This window comes from Olea europaea, unplaced genomic scaffold (genome assembly GCF_002742605.1).
Source record: "Olea europaea var. sylvestris unplaced genomic scaffold, O_europaea_v1 scaffold617, whole genome shotgun sequence".
Taxonomy (NCBI): domain Eukaryota; kingdom Viridiplantae; phylum Streptophyta; class Magnoliopsida; order Lamiales; family Oleaceae; genus Olea; species Olea europaea.
The window spans coordinates 15,154-28,458 of NW_019264523.1; positions in this window are offsets into that span (position 1 = coordinate 15,154).

Genomic DNA, 13,305 nt, shown 5'->3' on the forward strand with positions numbered 1-13,305 from the left:
GGCCTCAAATTAGGAGTTTGGAATTGGAATGAAACCCAATTAATTATTTGCCCATTATATACGCTACAGTCGGCTGAAAAGAAGAGGTGGGAGCAATTGAAATATCACAAAAATTAGAGTAAAAAACGGCAGCTGTGGGAGAGAAGAAAAAAGGCCTATTTACTACATAGATACAATTCACGTCAACAGGAATTGGAGGGTTGTTGCTGCCGAATTATATCCTATATAAAAACATAAATTGAAGCAGCTTTGGGAAGAGTTTATTGGGCTGAATTGGTAGGAGGAAAAAGAGATTTGGGGGCCGCAATATTATTTTCTTACACGTACATTGGAGCAGCCAAAAAGGAGGAGAGTTGCTGGGAATTAATATACAAAAAAGTGCTGTTGTGGTGGGATTAATATATATATAAAACCAGAAACTGAAGTAGCAGGGAGTGGTCAAGCATTACAGCTGAAGGAATATACATACATATAAGCAGAAAAGCTGACTAAATAGAAGGAGAAAGAGCAGTAACGGAGGCGAGACATTGCAAGGAAAAAAAGGGCAGATTCGTGTTAAAAAATTTAATCATGTTCCGTCAATTTTCGGTGATGTTTTTCCACTTTTATTTGTTTAATTCCCACTTTATGCTCCGCTAATTTTTCATATTTTAGGATGTGATGAATCCTTGTAATGAAGTTGTTAGTTCGAATAATTAAATTGACGTTAATTTGTTTAATTGTTTAGATGTTTATTATGGTTTAATTTGCTTTTCAATTAATTGGCCATTAATTGAATTGTTTGTGATTTTTCTTATCATCAAGATAGGTAATAAGATTGTTAGCACATATTAATAAATATTATGAGGCTCGATAGAGGATAGAAATATACATTTATACTTCACATGGTTGTTAAAGATGTTCTAGCTCGTTTAATACATTTATCACGTTCCCATCTTCCATCAAGAGATAGGAAGGTCACATGATGGGAATAGATTTGATAACTATTTAGAGAGGTTTTCAATTAAAATAGGAACATTAACCAACAAGCATGATTTCAAGTTTTCAATTTAAATTTTGAACTAAAAATTGAAGAGCAATTGAAATATCACAAAAATTAGAGTAAAAAACGGCAGCTGTGGGAGAGAAGAAAAAAGGCCTATTTACTACATAGATACAATTCACGTCAACAGGAATTGGAGGGTTGTTGCTGCCGAATTATATCCTATATAAAAACATAAATTGAAGCAGCTTTGGGAAGAGTTTATTGGGCTGAATTGGTAGGAGGAAAAAGAGATTTGGGGGCCGCAATATTATTTTCTTACACGTACATTGGAGCAGCCAAAAAGGAGGAGAGTTGCTGGGAATTAATATACAAAAAAGTGCTGTTGTGGTGGGATTAATATATATATAAAACCAGAAACTGAAGTAGCAGGGAGTGGTCAAGCATTACAGCTGAAGGAATATACATACATATAAGCAGAAAAGCTGACTAAATAGAAGGAGAAAGAGCAGTAACGGAGGCGAGACATTGCAAGGAAAAAAAGGGCAGATTCGTGTTAAAAAATTTAATCATGTTCCGTCAATTTTCGGTGATGTTTTTCCACTTTTATTTGTTTAATTCCCACTTTATGCTCCGCTAATTTTTCATATTTTAGGATGTGATGAATCCTTGTAATGAAGTTGTTAGTTCGAATAATTAAATTGACGTTAATTTGTTTAATTGTTTAGATGTTTATTATGGTTTAATTTGCTTTTCAATTAATTGGCCATTAATTGAATTGTTTGTGATTTTTCTTATCATCAAGATAGGTAATAAGATTGTTAGCACATATTAATAAATATTATGAGGCTCGATAGAGGATAGAAATATACATTTATACTTCACATGGTTGTTAAAGATGTTCTAGCTCGTTTAATACATTTATCACGTTCCCATCTTCCATCAAGAGATAGGAAGGTCACATGATGGGAATAGATTTGATAACTATTTAGAGAGGTTTTCAATTAAAATAGGAACATTAACCAACAAGCATGATTTCAAGTTTTCAATTTAAATTTTGAACTAAAAATTTAGTAAGGGGGATTCCACATCTTAGCAATACTTCTCATGAATTTGATAAATTTTTACTTAGCTTTCAATTTAGTTGCTAGATTTAATATTGTTTAGTCACAACTTGATTTTGCTATTCGATTAAGGATATTGTTAATTTTAACTGGATCAAACACATAGTTCTTGTGAGTTCGACACTCTACACATTATTATATTACTTGTTCACGATCCCGTCCACTTGCGGGTAATCAATCGATCATAACCCCTACGCGAGGGCACACTGAGCCCGACTTAAAGTGTCCCTTGGAGCAGGCAGAACCTGAGATAAGCGCTCTGAAAAGGCGTATCACCGACCTAGAGGGCAAAAACAAAGGTGGAACTGAAGACTACTCCACCAAGCGACATTTTCCCTTTACTGAAGAAGTTCTTCCTGAACCACTGAAGAAGATTCCCCAGATGACTACATATGAAGGAGAAGGAGATCTCCTTAGCTGCCTAGGCAAGTACACTTTGTGGATGGAGCTACAAGGGGCAAGTGATGCCATCATATGCCGTGCTTACCCCCTGACCTTGGGAGATAAAGCTCAAAGATGGTTCAGAAGACTACATCAAAGGTCGGTAAGGAACTGGAATGACCTAACCACCACGTTCCTGACCCAGTTCATGGGCTCCAAAGCTAGGACCATGCCCAAAGAGCGATTGGTGAGCATTAAACATAGGAAAAGTGAATTCCTCAAGAGCTATCTAAGTAGATTCAAAAAACAGTCTATGGAACTTGAAAAAATATTTGACGATGTCGCACTTTTGGCTGTACTCGCCGAACTTAGGCCCAAAACGAGATTTTGGTGGTCGGTACACAAGGATGGACTAAGAACTTACCATGAGTTCTTGAACCGAGCTAAAAAATACATAAGTGTAGAGGAGGCAACTTCTGATCAAGAGGAAGCCAGGCGTGATCCCAATCCTAACAGTACAGCGAAAGAGAAAAAGTCAGACAAAAATCCTCAACCCGAAAGAAGGAAGGATGGGAGAGATAGAGATCGCCCTAAGACTCATCCATATAGATTCCAGGAGTATCACCTATTGAAAGCCATCCTAAAAGAAGTATTCATGCATGCTAGTGATAAAGAAGCATTCCGTAGGCCGACAGCCCAGAGGAGCGAACAAGTGGGAAACCACCAAGGACGATACTGTCGGTATCACAAAACGACAGGACATGACATCGACCATTGTCGAGAGCTAAGGGAAAAAGTTGAGTCCCTGATCCGTAGGGGACGTTTGCAAGAGTTTGTTGCCAAACCAAAGGAGGCGGACCGACCTCGATGGCAATAGCCTCCACAACAAGGATCCGTTCCACAAGCTCAATAGACCATTCTTGATCGTAATCTTCCCCCATGAGCGGAGATCAAGATGATGGTTGGAGAAAATCAATATATTGAAGGGTCCAGGAGGGCAAGGCGTAGACAGGTTCGAGATACTCTAATCATGCCAAACTATGGAGGACAAACTCCGCAAATTGGTGCGGACTCTGAATGGTTCTGGTTCACGGAAGGGGATTCTCAAGGGATCCTTCAGGACCCGAGTGATACCCTGGTGATCACCATGCTAGTAGCCGGGGTGAGGGTGCATAGGACATTGGTGAACAACGGGAGCTTGATCAATAGACTGTACTATCGGAGCTTGAGGCAATTAGAGATATTTGAACGTTATCTCCAATCATACTCTAGAGGACTGCAAGGATCCTCTGGAGACCCTATCGAGGCCCGAGGTCAGATTGTCCTCGTTATAGAGCTGGGCGAAGCCCCTCGCCAAAGAATGATTTTGGCTGACTTCGTGATAGTCGACCTGCCTTCCAATTACAATGTCATATTGGGATGACCCATATTACACGAGCTTGAGGCCGCCATGTCAATCTATCACTACTGCATGAAGTTCTCCACCCTTATGGAATTGGAATCGTGAGAGGAGATCAGGTTGAAGTTAGGGCATGCAATATTGACTTACCCAAGCCCCAAGTCAACATGCTGAACAATAGACAAGATGTATGAGCCAGGGAAGCTAGGCTGAAGAGGCCTATTGTCGCCGATCTCTCTAAGATCGACATCACAAAGAAACACCTTAAGAAACCCACAGATGATCAGTTGTTCTTTGACGAAAAGGAGGTCGACCCATACCCTTATCTCGGGGTCCTAATAATCTCGGTGCCTGTGGCTAGGGTGATCACCCCAAAAGTCTTAGTTGACATCGGAAGTGCCATCAACATCCTCTTCACCAACACCCTCAAGTGGATAGGTATACTTGCTAACTTTTAATGACCATATTCTAACATGGTCCTCGGACTAAGTGGAGGCCTAAGGGTCAATCAAGCTCACCGTTGAGGTCGGCACAACACTTCTTGACAACCAAATTGAACACCGAATTCATGATATTCGACACTCCATCGCGGTACGACACCGTTATGGGACAATTGTTGATATTCAGTTTGAGAGCCGTAGTATCCCTATACCACTATTCAATCAAATTTCCCACACCTCACTGTGTAGGCGAAATAAAGGAAAATAGGGAACTTGCTGAATGATGTCAACTGAAAGCCTATCCCAGTCGTCAACGTACTCTCCTAAGAGTATATGTGGCCTGCAAATTAGAACCCAAACTCGACTTGCTAGATCAACGCACAAAGATCGAATGAGGAGAATTTGTGGAAAAGTTGGAAAAGATACAAGTTTGTAATGGCAACTTATTAAAGGAGTTCAAGATAGGGAGTGAGCTGCAGCCCTCAATCCGAGGTGAAATAATAAGATTCTTCCTGTAGAATCTCGACATTTTCACTTGGAACCACAAAGACATAAAGGGATTGATCCTAAAATTGCTTGTTATAAGCTGAATGTCGATCCTGTAGTTCGGCCAAGACAACAAAAATGTCACCCTCTGAACCAGATAGATATGAAACAGTTGACATGAAGGTACAAAAGCTACTACGTAATGGATTCATACGAGAGGCAAAATATCCTCGGTGAATTGCAAATCCAGTCCTAGTAAAGAAGAACAATGGAGACTGGAGGGTGTACATAGATTTCACCGACCTCAACAAAGCATGCCCAAAAGATAGCTTCTCACTCCCAAGGATGGACCAAATGGTAGATGCTACCATTGGACACGAGTTACTGAGCTTTATGGACATATACTTCGGGTACAGTCAGATACCGATGTATGGACCAAACCAGGAACACACTTCGTTTTTCACTGACCGAGGTCTTTACTGCTACAATTAATGCCATTTGGTTTAATAAATGCTGGAGTCACTTATCAATGCCTAGTAAACTCTATGTTATCCCAACAGATCGGGAAAACCATGAAGGTTTATGTCGACGATATGTTAGTCAAAAGCACGCTCCAAGGACCATTTCCAGCATCTATCAGAAATGTTTGACATTTTAAAGAAGTATGGGATGAAGCTAAATTTGAAAAAATGTGCCTTTAGTATTAGCTCAGGGAAATTCCTAAGCTATATGGTGAATAATCGGGGAATCGAGGCGAATCTAGAAAATATACGAGCCATTATCGGCATGAAAGCCCCATCTAGACCAAGGGAAGTGCAAAGTTTGATGGGGAGGATTGCTGCCCTCAGTTGATTCGTATTGAAGTCTACAGATTGGTGCAAACCTTTCTTCGATACATTACGGGGAGAAAAGAAGTTTAAGTGGACTTCGGAATGCCAAGATGCCTTCGATGAGTTAAAGAAACAACTAGCTCAACCCCCCATTTTGAAGCTATACTTAGTCGTTACCAAACACGCCATTAGTGCCGTCCTAATTCGAGAGGAGGACGAAATACAGTACCCTGTCTACTACACAAGCAAGGTACTCCATGATGCCGATCTCCGTTATTCCCCACTAGAAAAGCTAGCTTATGCGTTAATTATGGCAACCTGGAAACTAAGGCCATACTACTTGGAACACTCCGTCGAATTCCTTACCAATTCGCCATTGAGGCAGACCTTGTAGAAGTGAGATATATTTGGAAGAATGTTCAGATGGACAATAGAACTTCGGATAATTCGACATAAGATATATGCCCCATCCTTCCATTAAAGGTCAAGTTCTCGCTGACTTCATTGTGGAATTCAGCAATGAACCCAGAGAGGAACTACCACAAAAGGCCCCTTGGGAACTTTTTGTAGACAGTTGGTCAACCGAAGACGGATCAGGGGCAGGAATTGTCATAGATAGCCCGGACGGACGCCTATTTTGTGAAGTCTTACCTTTTGACTTCAAGGCTTTGAATAATGTAGCCGAATACGAAGCCCTTATTGCCAGAGTAAGAATAGAAATAGGGTTGGGGATCCCCAGCCTGATCCTACATAGTAATTCCCAACTGGTGGTCAGCTAGATCAACGAAACGAATCAGGCCAATGAAGAAAAGATGAGCGGTTACATCCAAGTTGCCAGGAGAGAACTCAAAATTTTCAAAACTGTTCAAATCAAACAGATACCCCGATCCCAAAACAGCCACGCTGATGCTTTAACTCGTCTGGCCACCAGCGACAGAATCGAAGAGTTTGATAGCATCCCGATGAGAGGAATATCACGACCTGCCACTGAACTAGCCGAGGTGACCCTCATGATTGTAGATTCCAAACTGACTTAGCTAGTTGAAATCATCTCACACCTTAAAACAAGATAATGCCCTGAAGATCCGATCGAAACAAGAAGGCTTCGGACTAGGTCGGCTAGGTACACCTTGATTGATGAAGTCTTCTACAAAGGGGCGTATTCTACCCCTCTACTGAGATGCTTGAATGAAGAAGAAGCACAGTATACCTTGCTAGATATACATGAGGGTATGTACGAAAACCACTTCGGTGGAAATCTTTGGCCCACAAAATCGTACGCCAAGGATACTTTTGGCCACAATAAAGTGAAATGCCCTCGAATTTATAAGAAAATGTGATAGATGCCAGCGTCTTGCTCCTATCATTACAATACTTCCGTGAGAGCTAAACCCAATAGTCACCCCCTGGCTCTTTGCAAAATGGAGAGTCAATCTGATTGGACCTATGCCCCTCGGCAAAGGAGGGATGAAGTTCGCAATTGTAGCAGTGGATTACTTCACTAAAGTGGGCTGAGGCAAAACCACTTGTCAAAATCACAGAACAAAGGACAACCGATTTCATATAGAAGTCCATCATATGTCGATTCGACATCCCTCACTTGATCATCACTGACAATGGGAAACAGTTTGACAATGCCATACTTTTAAATTTTTGTGAGGAGTTTGGTATCAAGAAACACTTTTCCACACCAAACCATCCACAAGCTAACGACCAAGTTGAGGCCATTAACTAGACCATCAAACATACATTGAAAGCAAAACTTGACGTGCTCAAAGGAGGATGGGCTGAAGAACTCCCCAGTGTGCTATGATCATACAGCACCACCACAAGTGCCAGCACTGGTGAAACCCCATTCTCGCTGGCTTTCAGTAGAGATGCTGTAATTTCCCAAGAGATCGACATCCCCTCATTCCGCATAACTGCCTACGGTGAGGAGGAGAATCAAATAGCCCTTTGGGAAGAACAAGACCTATTAGAAGAAAAAATAAATGATGCTGAACTCAGGAACGCAGTCTACAAACAACGAAATGCTAGGTATACAATAAATAGTACGAAAACGGGAGTTCGAAGTAGGATCCCCAGTCCTACAAAGAATATTCCTCACCACGAGGAAGGTTGAATATGGATCATTAGGTCCCAACCGGAAAGGACCTTACATGGTAACGAGAATACTACCGAAGGGAGCATATAAGTTGGAAGACTTGGGTGGAAGGCTCTTCCCCACCCCTAGAATACCTAACACCTAAGGCAATACTACCATTGAGTAGGAGAAGTCCTTTGTAACGTGTAAACCCTTCCATGGTATCGACTAATAAAAAGAGGCTAATTATTTTAAATATCCAGCACAAAACTAAATTGACGATATTTGTCTCGCGCTCAGGTCGCATGTGCTGCGACACTTGGACAAAATTCCTCTTAAGGAATCTATCGAAGCCTTGCTCTGTAGGTAGACCGAGCTAAGGTCATATGTGCTGCAATACTTGGACAAAATTCCTTTTAAGGAATCTATCGAAGCCCTGCTTCATATGCAGGCCGAGCTAAGGTCACATGTGCTGCGACACTTAGACAAAATTCCTCTTAAGGAATCTATTGAAGCCCTGCTCCATATGCAGGTCGAGTGAAAGTCTCATGTGCTGCGACTCTTGGACAAAATTCCTCTTAAGGAATCTATCGAAGCCTACTCCATACGCAGGACGAATTAAGGTCGCATGTGCTACGACGCTTAGAACAAAATCCCTCCTAGGGAACTTTTCAAAACAAGCAGAAACAAGGTCGTATAAGATGATATATATAAAAAATAATAATAATAATTATGCAGAGGTCAGAACAAACAGCTATCACAAGATTATCAAATGTAGGTCATACATATCAAAAGTTTCCAAGTTCACTACATGAGGCTCGTTAATGATCACCTAGAAAAGAAAACCTAGAGGACGGGAGGTCCTATGAGGTAGGAGCGCCGCCCTCTATATCTTGGACAGCAGGGGAGATCTGAACTCCCACCTCCTTAGACAGCCTCCACAACTCCTCTCTCTGTTCTTCTTGCGACATATCAAGAAAGGCTACGACAAACTAGGGTCTTTCCTTTCGAATGTGCTTAATGATCTCTTCAAGGACCACAACATATGCATCTTGGGCCAAGGCATCAAACTCAAGAGATTCTCTCCAAATCTCCACCGCTTTTATAGCCTTGGCCTCTACCTCTTTAGCACTCCTAATGGCCTCCTTCGCCCTTCCATTGGCTTCCTCAACCCTCTTAAGGGCTTCCTCTACATGAGATCGCTTCTCGTCTGCCCTAGCTCGCTTTGCATCTGCCTGAGCTCTCTCTTCTTTAGCTTTCCTTTTCTCGACCTCAGCCTTCTAGCTGGCCTTTTTTCCCCAATCTTCAAGGTTGTAGTTTATCAAGGAGCTTGAGTTCGGAGGTCAGCTTCGCATCCAGTTCCTCGACCATTTTATTGAGCCTATCTTCGTAGTTCCTCTCCTTGGCTACGAACTGAGCACACTCTATCTCCATCCTCTCATATAAGCCCAAAACTTGATCCTTGGCTTCCAAAAGCTTATCCAGTTCAGCCTTCATCTGGCATAGTGTCAAGATAAGCAAGTTATGACAAAGTACGATAACCGACAAATTTCTTGAGTATGTTGGTTCAATGGGATTACCTTGTCTGCTACTGCCATCATGTACAGGATGAATTTATGGCTATGCAGCCAAATGGTAATTACAGCCTCTCCAATAGGCATTTCAGCAAGAAAGCTCTGTTCTTTGTCCCCCCAGCTCCTTGTCAAAAGGTTGGCCGATTCACGCAACGGGGGAGGTAACGCAGCCATGGTCCCCCTTGACGGCGATGGAGCACGGAAAAAGTCCAAGAAGATATCAGGTCAATTGCCCAATAGGCCCCCTAGGCTCGATCTCTATAGATCCGGGCATCTGTCTAGCGACCTCGCCAAACTCGTAGAAGCCACAATCGACGTTGTAGGAGGTAAAGATTCTACCACAGTAGCAAGGATTGATGAGCTTGGCATAATGGGTGTGGCAATGGGGGATGAAAATCATTAGCACATCCATGGAAGGTGAGATCGGAGGCACAGACGTAGGAGTCATACTTATTAGGGCTGCACAAAAAAGCGCGAAACCGCAAATCGAAACAAAACCATTGATTTGAAATCGTTGGTTCAGGTACACATGGACCCATGGTTTCTTTTTCCTCAAATCGAACCAAATCGTTTCAAAATGATTTGGTTTAGATTTAGATTTTCAAAAATCGCATAAAATCGAACCGAACCGTTTTTAGATTTTTTAATTAAAAATAATTTTATTAACTTAAAAATTTTACAGTTTTCACCTTTCAAAAAATACCAATTTAACAATACAAATTATAACAGGACATTGAAATAATCATAGAAAGTAAATTAGGTTCATCATTATTGGCCTATGATTTAATAAGTTCACAACACATGTCAACATCCGATATCTAAACTAAACTAAAATTATTCCAAAATCATATGAAATGCAAAAAATATATATATATATATTTTCAACAATCCAAATCATAATTCAATAAAACTACGTCAACAAATCATGTCCAAAGTTTCAGAAAACCTAACATAAACTCTCATTTCCTTAACATTTGACACTTGTCTGCCACTGATGAACGAATCGCTAGTCGCTTTTGCCTGTTAGTCTACTAATCTCTACTTGAACCCCATCTTTCTTTCGATAAGTCTTAGATTTTTATTTAAGTGATTTTTTCATTATTCTTTCTTTTATCTTTATTTATTTAGAATTTATTATACACTTGTGAGTTGTGGTTTTGATATAAAATGATTGTTTGTGTCCCTAGATAATTAATGAAACTGTTTGTGATTTGGAAAGAACGATAGATACAACGTGTTGATTATGTGAAAAATGTTAAAGTTCCCTAACTATTACTACTATCTTCTACTTTCATAAAGTAGTTAGAGGATGAAATTCGTCAATTTCCAATAAGATGAAACTTTATCAATTTTTGTATATCTAAACATATTCTGTTTAATCCTTATTTAATATCTCACTAGCAAAACAAAAGGAGTTTTAACCAAACTATAGTAACAAAATATAACTTTACCTTTATCAACCGTTATATGACAATATGAATGTCAAACAAGAAAAGGTAAATAAAAATGAAAAAAGATGTATTTATTCTATTAACATCTTTTAGCAACAAACTTTGAAAATAATTTATTTATGAATTTCATGGTAAATATGAATGTAATTTAACATTTAACATTATTAGTTTTCGTTTAAATTTATATTTAACTTATGTTAAATATATTACTATAATGTCGAAAGATAAACCGTGGATTAAAATTGAACCAAACACCAAATTATGGTTTGGTTTTGTTTGGTTCGAAAAATAAAATGGTTTGGTTTGGTTTGAAAAAATTTCAAACCACGTAAAATAGTTTGAGTTGAAAATATTGTCCAAACCGAACCGCGTTCACCCCTAATAGTTATCAGCGGCAGAGTTGTAGCTAGCGTCACGGAATGATTCGTCTTAAGGAGCGAAACCTCTTCCTCAATTTCTTCAGAACGATTCTGCGATCGAACTGGTGCTTCCTTTTTCTTAGCTGTAGCTGCTGCTTTAGTTGCTTTGTACTCCAGCATTTCTGGATGTTGAGCTAAAGAAACGCAAACACAACCCTCAGTATTTCTTTAATAGCAAACCAAGTTCACTCATTAAATTAACTTAACCTCTACCTGAGCTTGCAAGGGTCGAAGTGTATGTTGCAACCATGGACAATCCTGAAACCCTCGCTTGGATGAGACCGGCCTAAAAGACGTTAGAATTTGAGATCAAGTACTTGCAGGATCTCTATTTTTTTGGCAAAGCCCTGATCTCCTTAGCTCGCCTCTGAGTTTTTTTTTTAAGGCCGTCTTCTTGTAATCTGTAAAACAAGACATAAGCAATCAAGACCACTCCAACATTTGCCACAACTAAACAACCAAGCGATAGCCACTTACACAGAGAGTGGTAGAGTGTGGGGACGACATCATCCCTATCCACTTTGGTAGGATGGAACTGCCACTCCCACGGCACGTAAAAGAACTCATCTTCCATTTTTTAATTGAGGAAGGGGTATCCAACACTAAGGAACCACCTGTCCTCAGCCTAATATTAATATACCACCAACCGGAATTTTTCCCGTCCTCTTTAAATGTAAATAGGAAATTAAATTGCTCTATAGTAAATTCAGAATTCCCTAATTTATCCCAGAAAATGAGCGTAGCAATTAGGGTTCACCATCCATTGGGGCATGACTGGTGAGAGCTATGCCCCCGAAAGAGAGGAATTTATAGATCACTCTAGAAATTGGCAATCTAAGCCCAGCATGCAAAATAGCTGAATTCAAGGCGATACATCCCATTGGAGGAGCATCAGCCCGATTAGAAGGTTCGGGGATTATTATTATTACTTAGTTTGGAATATCGTACTTAGCCCTCCAGCTTGCCAATAAATCCCTGTTACTACTGACCTATAGGAACTCACCGCCACTCACCTGAGTCATTCCCCTCATTTCCCTCACGAGACCCGACTTTTTTTCCTCCAGAACCCTCTGGATCCGACCCATATTCACAGGTAGCACTAAATCTACAGGGTTAATGGCTAAAATAGGGATGGGAGTGAAGATTTCTCAATAACTAGATGACAAGCTAGAGGTGAGAGAGACCAATTATTTCTACTAGTTACCCCAGGAATGTACCATTGACTCGTTGAAGCTCATGAAAACAACGAATAGAAAGAATGAATAGAATAGAGAGAAGAGGAAAGGAAGAGGAATACCTGGGAACTGAGAAATAGATGACCTCACTGGGATTATGGAAAGCGCACACGAAAGAAAAAAGGGGTGAGAATTGTCACTGCCTTGTACAGAGTAAATTGCACAAAGAAAGTGGCAAAATGAAGGGTCAAATGGAATTTAAAAAGAAGGAAAACCAAGGGACTTAAGCTGGGCCGTTCACTCAATAAAATGGAGGGAAAACCTGTGGCCCAAATTTTGCAGGCCCAAAACAACGTAGCTTCCCCATAAAGCTGCTATTAATAATGCTATACAGCTCACACCAATGGAAAAGTGACACATGGCACTACAATAATTACATTTTTAGAGGAAAGGAATTAGCAAGTTTAGAGGTCAGTCCCCCTTTTAAAGCAGTACTGCCCTCTGGTCTCACATCTATTGCTCGCAGGGCCCACCTCATATATGTTTGAGCTCGGTCACAAAGCTCAGCTCGGCATATTATTGTCGTAGCCCCAAAAGACATAATGATTGCAGATTCCTTATATCCCGTCACATCACCCCTTCAATATGCCCTTGCAGAAGATGACGTTAGCTTCACCTATACCTGCCAATCAACCACTTTGGGTCCCCCATCCTTTGCAGTCCATCATTATGTGATGAATATCGGCCTCATTAACCAATCAAGGGAAAGGTCGACGACATGTGGTTTGAGCTCGGTACAAGTGACTAATTTGATTGAAATGACACAATTTCAATTGAGCCCCTTATAAAAAGGGAGAAATGACCCCCTTCAAGGGATTACAAAAAAAGCATAGGGTGTACAAACTGATCTTTCGGAATGGATATGAGTGGTCATTTTTCTTAAAGTTGGCTTAAAAATTAA